Raw genomic sequence first — 7,608 nt, 5'->3', positions numbered from 1 at the left:
CATAACTTCTAAAAAGGACGTCTAAAGCAAAATCTTACATCGCACTATGAGGACTGACGAAGTAAATAAAATTAAAAAGAGACACATAATGTAAACTAACTTTATGCTACAGCAGCGATTTACCCAAGAATCAACTTTAATTACGTGTAAATTTACATAACGATAAGCAATACGTCTTTCGTCTGAAGTAATGGATTGGATATAGATAGAACACTTGTAATCTAAATTGACGAAAAGACTGAATTCAACACAATAATAACGCAATCCTTATATACAAAAGTAAACAATCACTCACTTACGCTAAGTATGACTCATAAGCTACTAATCCCGTCCTTTTCAATTTGTCTTGATAGTTTCATGCGTTCAGAATTGTTTCGAATGCCGTACCTCTTCACTCTTGAAGAACATGTAAATAAACTGGACCTTGAGTAATTTCTTTAATAATATTCGTACATTAAAAGCGTGACCACATAAGTTGCTTCATTGGTTCTGCGGTTATGAAAACTCATCCAACAACAGTCACCGCTGTCTGTCGAGGCTCTTTAATTCCTGCCAGGAGAAAAGCCCACAGCTTGGAGAAAACACGAGTCACAGCAGAAATTGCAGCCACGTAGCGCAGCTCGCTTATCAAGTGTTTCTGCTGAATTCTAGAACGGCGATTTGGCTGTTTCCAAGTCTCATTAATATTCAGAGCGAATAGGCTGCCCGGAATTACAGTCGCGAAATACTCTGCTCCGGCCAAGCGAGGCGATTATATTCGATCAATAGCGTCACTAATTTCGACGCGTGAGGAAGCGGCAATAGTGGCTCCCAGGGCAAGCGATTATACTCAAGGCAGTGGGAAATATCCCACACTGATAAGATAATTGGACTGATAAGCTAACTATTACGGTTCGCTTTCGGCGTCCAGTACCCCGGCTCAAGAGCTGAAGGCGAGAGACAAGCATTCGCGATCTTCCCCTTCTGTTGAAAATCGCATTCTGCATCTACATCTACAATCCGCAAACCAACCTACAGTACGTGGTGGAGATTACGTAGCATACCACTGTCACTGCATCCCATTCCTGCTCCAATCGCGAATAATTCGGAGGAAGAAAGATTGCCGGTAAGCTTCGGCCTGGCCTCAAAGCCCTCTAATTTTAACTTTATGGACTTTTCACTTCATTTATGTAGTATGAAACAATGAAATTGTTGAATGTTCTAGGACCGTGCTCTCTCAGAAATTAAACATTAAACCTCACCACGGAGATGCAGAACGCCTCTCTAGCAGCATCTGCCATTGCATTTGGTAAATCACGTCTGTGACCCTTTTGGACTCACTAAATTACCTTACAACGAAACGTATTGCTCTTCTCTGGATCTTTTATGTATCGTCAATCAGCCTTATACAGCGCTTATCCCAGACTGACGACTGATAAGTGATGTTCGAGTACTTTGTAGCCTGCTTCCTTTGTTCATGAACTACATTTTCTCAGGATTCTTCCAATAAATCCTAGTCTCACATCTGCCCTGTTCGCCATTAATTTTATGAAATCGTTTCATTCCAAATCTCTCCGTACGCATATTCGGAGATATTTTATGGAACTAAAAAATTAAACTCCTCCCTAACACGCCATGAAAGCCGAACAGTACCGACCGGTTGCCGTGTCATCGCCACCCCACAGGCATCGCTGAAGGCGGAGGAGTATGTGGTCAGCACACCGCTCTCCCGGTCATATGACAGTTTACTACACCGGAGCCGCTACTTCTCAATCAAGTAATCAAGTAGTTCTTCAGTTTGCCTCTCAAGGGCTGAGTGCACCCCGCTTGCAGACAGTGCACAGCAGACTGGATGATCCAAATGTTAACCTAGTCCGACAGCGCTTAACTCCGGTGTTCTGAAGGCAGCCGGCGTTACCTCTGCAGCAACGCCGTTGGCTTTTACGGAAGTAACTGCTTCCATTGACTGTTCTGCAATTACATAATCATGCAATGTAGGGTATTTCTTTCTATGTAGTCGCAGTACGTCACATTTGTTTATTATGATGGTCATTACCACTCCCTGCACCAAGCGTCGACCCCTGCAGACCTTCTTGCATTTCGCGATAATTTTGTAGCGTTGTGACTTCTCTGTATTCAACAGCATCTTCTGAAAAAGGGCTCAGGAATTTCCGACGTTAGCTTCTAGTTCATTTACGTAAATTGTGAAAACTGATGGTGCTGTAATATTGCCCAAGGCAACGCCTGAAGGTACTCGTACTTTTACGTCTGAAGAATTCTCTCTGTTCAGAATGACATCCTGTGATCTGATGACACTCTTCTCGGACTCGTAACCCGATGATGTAGTCATCTTGGCACCATATTTCAACGGACCAACTGATCACCGTCGTCAAGGGAGTGTGCTGAAGCACAATATCTTCGAAACTGAGTTTCCACCAGAATCGTTGGCTCTTTTACATACTCTGCTCGGTCCATCGTGTGTGTACGAGCTGCAGCGCTGAAACGTACGTGAGCTAGTACTGCAGCGGTGGAAGACAGGCAAAACGGCATATGGCTAGCAGAACACCAATTACAGGAATCCACCGGTTGAAGACCTTTGTTTCGACACTCAAGCCGCCGAAGTGGCGTCAAATCGAAAAACTTGCACCTCGAGAACGGTCTACCCGACGGAAGGCCCTAGTCACAAGATGACAGACCTTTGTTGTTCAACATCAGATAATATTAGAATCCGCATCTTCATTAAAGGAAAAATCTTGTCCGTATTGATAATTATATGAGATAATCGAATTCAAATTGTCTCCTTTAAAACACATTCCCAATTCCCAGCAGGCCAGTGTTGCCGAGCGGTTCTAGGCTCTTCAGTCTGGAACCGCGAGACCGCTACGGTCGCAGGTTCGAATCCTGCCTCGGGCTTTGATGTGTGTGATGTCCTTAGGTTAGTTAGGTTTAAGTAGTTCTAAGTTCTAGGGGACTGATGACCTGAGATGTGAAGTCCCAAAGTGCTCAGAGCCATTTGAACCATTTGAACACAATTATCAATAGCGAGGAGGAGGAAACATCTTTCGCGCTTCATTACACGTTATCTTATGTCCCTATGACAGTGTTCTGGCACTGCGTATTCCTCTGGATGGATCAAACAGGTCTGACAATGGTCTTATACACATTGATCTTGATTATTACAGATACTTTGGCCAATATAAGCAAGGAAATTTTGCATTCTCCTGGTTTCCTCAGTCCCAGGTCATCCTCACTAATCCAGGAAGGACTCTGACCTTAGCCAGTTGCACAAATGTAAAAATTATTGATCTCTTCGGGGAAATATTCTCAGAAAAAAGAAAAACAGGAACAGATTTACAAGTATCCTCTGACGATATCCTTGGTGTGCCGACCTGACGAGCACGAAATATTTGTTGCTCAGTACAACAACTAAGTTTTTAAAATAACTTTAAGATGGTTCAGTTACTGCATCAAATTTTCTCCGTTGGGCACTTGTGTTGCGGTCAGTGTAGAAGAGAGCCTACGACACTTTGGATGCAGAAAATTTCGTGCAAGAATTACACCACCTCAAAGTTGTTTTTAAGCAGAATGGTTATACCGTTGAACATTAACGGCGTGCTGTTCAGTTTCGACAACCAGAGGTACTATCACAGGATACTTGTAAAATTGTTGCCATGTTACCTTTCTCGTGGAGTATATCCTCGATAATTTTGATAATTTTAAGAAGATACGACATCAAAAGTATATCTATGCAACTGACTAAGATTAAACCTCTTCTTGGATCAGTAAAGGATGTCTTGCGACTGAGGGAAACAGGAGTATACAAAATTTCTTTGGCACTGTGGGCTGGCTTCCATTGGCTAAACTATCCATACTATTAACGACTGGCGTGTAGTACAGCATCACACTCATTTGTTTCAGCTCGAGAAATTCGCAGTGGCAGAATACTGTGTTAATGAGTGTCATAGGCTGTAGTATAACGAGGCACAAATTATCGTTAATACTTCCCGCTATTGGAAATGTGTTGTAGAGAAATCTAGTGAATTTCCTTGTAAATACGAAGTGGAATCCAATTTTACAATAAAGGTAATGCATTTGTAAATTTAAGTACTGTACTTTTTAACCCTGAAGTCAAACACCTCCGCTCAAGGTCAACACACTATTCTATTTCCATGATCTTTTGAGGGAGCGAGGGAGGGAAGGGGACCTGTGGTTCTCCACATGTTATCTGATTTGCATTATGAGCGTATGTTACAGAATACATACTGGTTCTGTCCTGTGTTCACGAAAGCAGGAAGTAGGCCTTTTCATAATTTGCAAGTTTGTAGTTTTGTGTAACGGTCTGTTGTGCCTGTTTACAGCAAGCTAAATTTTCATTTAACTGTAATATTCGCTATTGGCGAATTTCCAAATTTTATAATCTAAAAAAAAAAAGAGCTTCTCTGAATTAAAGTACTACACTCGGTTTAGCGTTAGCGCCCCGGAAACGACTTTTTCTGAATGTTATCATGTCACTTTTGTGTTTAAAGGCCTGTAAGGTTTGCAATCGCTTTCTACATAAATCTAATTTGCATAGTGTACGCTTTAGAATCATTTCTGAATCGAGCAACCACCTCGGCTCCTAACCGCCGTTTGTTAACCACTGAAAAGTTTAAGTTCTATTACAGCATTGTTCTCAAGTCACTGCGATAAGCATGCTCCTCCTGCTTCACAGATGTGTAAAATTTCTTTTTATTTTTTAAACCTCTTATAGTTTCACCTGTTTGTATTAATGTTAATCATGAAACAGTCTGCATCACGAACGTGTACAAAAGGTTCTCTTCCATTAACTTTTTCTCATACTTTCACTACCTGCTTCACACACGTGTATAACTTGTCTTTCTTTTGAAGTTTCGAGCGTTATTGGTTTCAGTGATGTGCTTTGATATGTTTGAACGTACTGGTAGACTTCTCCACAGCCAGGTGCAATATGTTGCCTGCTAGAATTATTTTATATTTGTGTTTTCACTGTGTGCTTCACAGATCTGTATAACTCCTTTAACAGTTAGCTACCTGTTACTGTTTATTGCAGACACTTCTGCTGAAGTCTTTGAAAATCGAATACATTTATCAGAATCTGAACATTTGTTTTCAATTTGCTGATCCTTGTAATCAGAAGTTTGGTCACTTTAACGAATCTGATTTACTTGTTTTGATATTTGTAAAACAGGCCTTCCACAGAAATAAGTAATAACTTTTTATAATTATTTTATTCACTCTCAGCACCTTACTATTCCAACATCCTAGTTCCCTATCATCTGAGTAATATTATGAGACAGCTAGTGTATATATTGATTCATAATATATGCAGATTTGTGACATAAATGCATTCTTCTAACAATTAGTTGGTGATCATTGAAAGTTATTATTTGAAGTGATAGTCTATTAGAGTTTGCCCTCTCAAAAGTATTTTATATGAGTGTGAGAAATATCTACGCGCAAGCGACAGAATATGGGAAAGCCCAGAAGATCCGTGCGAAGTTACAATCTAGAAGTGCCGCACAGGTGCGACCTCTCTGATCCCACGCAGTCTGCGACTAGAATACTTCAGAGGTTACTAGCTACTGAAAATAGCGCTTATCAGAATATTTAATTAAGGCCGCTTTCGTGTGGTATTTGACCTGGATCGACGACAACATCTTAGTGCTTCCACGTTGGATTAGCCTGGTTATTGGACTCTAGTTCACCAAGAATAATTAAATGTGCTCCCTATTGCAAATTCGCCATCTGTGTGGTGATTAGTGTTCCATCACATGCTAGCCTTCTTATCTATAGTGTATGTTTCTGCAAGTAATGATCACCCACATAATTCACTGCATCAGGTACAGCTGAATGATGAAGTCTACTCTTTCAATGTTTCCTCTTTTTGCGGACACACACGTCAGATAAGATCGCTTTTATATAAGGATTTGGTCTTGGTCCCCAGTCTCGTGCAACATAAAAGCTCATGGCACTTTTTACGTGTGCAGTGATATCTGCAACACTGTTTCCTCTGAAAGGTAGTCTCGAACCTAGGTGTGCAGATTCGCTTATTTGCCGTTTTCATAGATTTATCTGAAATTTTTATGACTGTTGTTTTTACGTCCATTTCGTTTTGAGTGTGGGGCCTGAGAATCATAATCTTTATGTAAGAAATAATTAACATTTTACAATATTCGTAGATAAGTGAACTGTAGTACATGTAAATGCCTTTTACTATGTCTTGATGAGATTGTAATTTGTCTTTCATGTACGGCTATCAAAAACTTTGAACGATTAAGACAAAACTAGAAGCCACTGAAGAAAATAGACTAGCAAAATTAAACAACATAAAGAGAGTCAACGATCTACACAAACTAAGGAGATGAGTCCATGTTTTTGCAATTTACAAATCGCGTATCAGTGAAACTGCAAGGAATATGGCTAAACAGATTTGCGTAAATAATTCTTAAAAAATATACGTAGCAGCAGTTTTTTGAATGTTAACTGACGTCAAGAGTAATTTTCTCATACAGTGAAAGAATTTTGTTTGTGTACTGGTGAGAAGTTAGTTGTTGTTAGTGAAATATTGTGTATTCGTGTGTACTGGGTTGTTATTGCACATAATAATGGTTAAGCTAAAGGGGATTGGCAGGACTGACGAGGAAGAAATCCTCAGTGCGGAACACCATGACACTATAGTAGATATACGCAGCAATCTTAACATGGACAAAATGACTTCTGATGTCCAAATATGCGGGACAGAAGGACGTGGCGAATGTTTTCAGACACTGAATCTGGAGCGCATTGAAGTGACTAGTGAAAGTGTAGCTACGGTGTTAGGTAACAATATCGTTGTTGATGTTACAGGCAGGTGGCAACCATAACTGATTCTTTGGTAATAATAAGACAGGAACAGAATCTACTTTCTGTATTGCTACGTATGTTAGAATTGCGTGAAAAGGAAAGGGAAGGGGTACGATAAGAAAAACAAAGAATCTTACGATTTTTTTTAATTTTTTTTTTGGGGGGGGGGGGGTCATCAGTCTACTGACGGGTTTGATGCGGCCCGCCACGAATTCCTCCCCTGTGCTAACCTCTTCATCTCCTCAGTTATTTGCTTGACGTATTCCAATCTCTGTCTTCCTCTACAGTTTTCGCCCTCTACAGCTCCCTCTAGTACCATGGAAGTCATTCCCTCTTGTCTTATCAGATGTCCTATCATCCTGTCCCTTCTTCTTATCAGTGTTTTCCACATATTCCTTTCCTCTCCGATTCTGCGTAGAACCTCCTCATTCCTTACCTTATCAGTCCACCTAATTTTCAACATTCGTCTATATCACCACATCTCAAATGCTTCGATTCTCTTCTGTTCCGGTTTTCCCACAGTCCATGTTTCACTACCATACGATGCTGTACTCCAGACGTACATCCTCAGAAATTTCTTCCTCAAATTAAGGCCGGTATTTGATATTAGTAGACTTCTCTTGGCCAGAAATGCCTTTTTTGCCATAGCGAGTCTGCTTTTGATGTCCTCCTTGCTCCGTCCGTCATTGGTATCTTAGGATATGAACACGAAGAAAAACAGAGAATCCTTGAACAGGAACCTGAAGAAAAAAGAAGAATCCTATAACA

This window comes from Schistocerca gregaria, chromosome 2, assembly GCF_023897955.1.
Source record: "Schistocerca gregaria isolate iqSchGreg1 chromosome 2, iqSchGreg1.2, whole genome shotgun sequence".
In the NCBI taxonomy this organism is placed as follows: domain Eukaryota; kingdom Metazoa; phylum Arthropoda; class Insecta; order Orthoptera; family Acrididae; genus Schistocerca; species Schistocerca gregaria.
The sequence above is the reverse complement of the archived record's forward strand: the minus strand, read 5'-3'. Positions refer to the sequence as shown.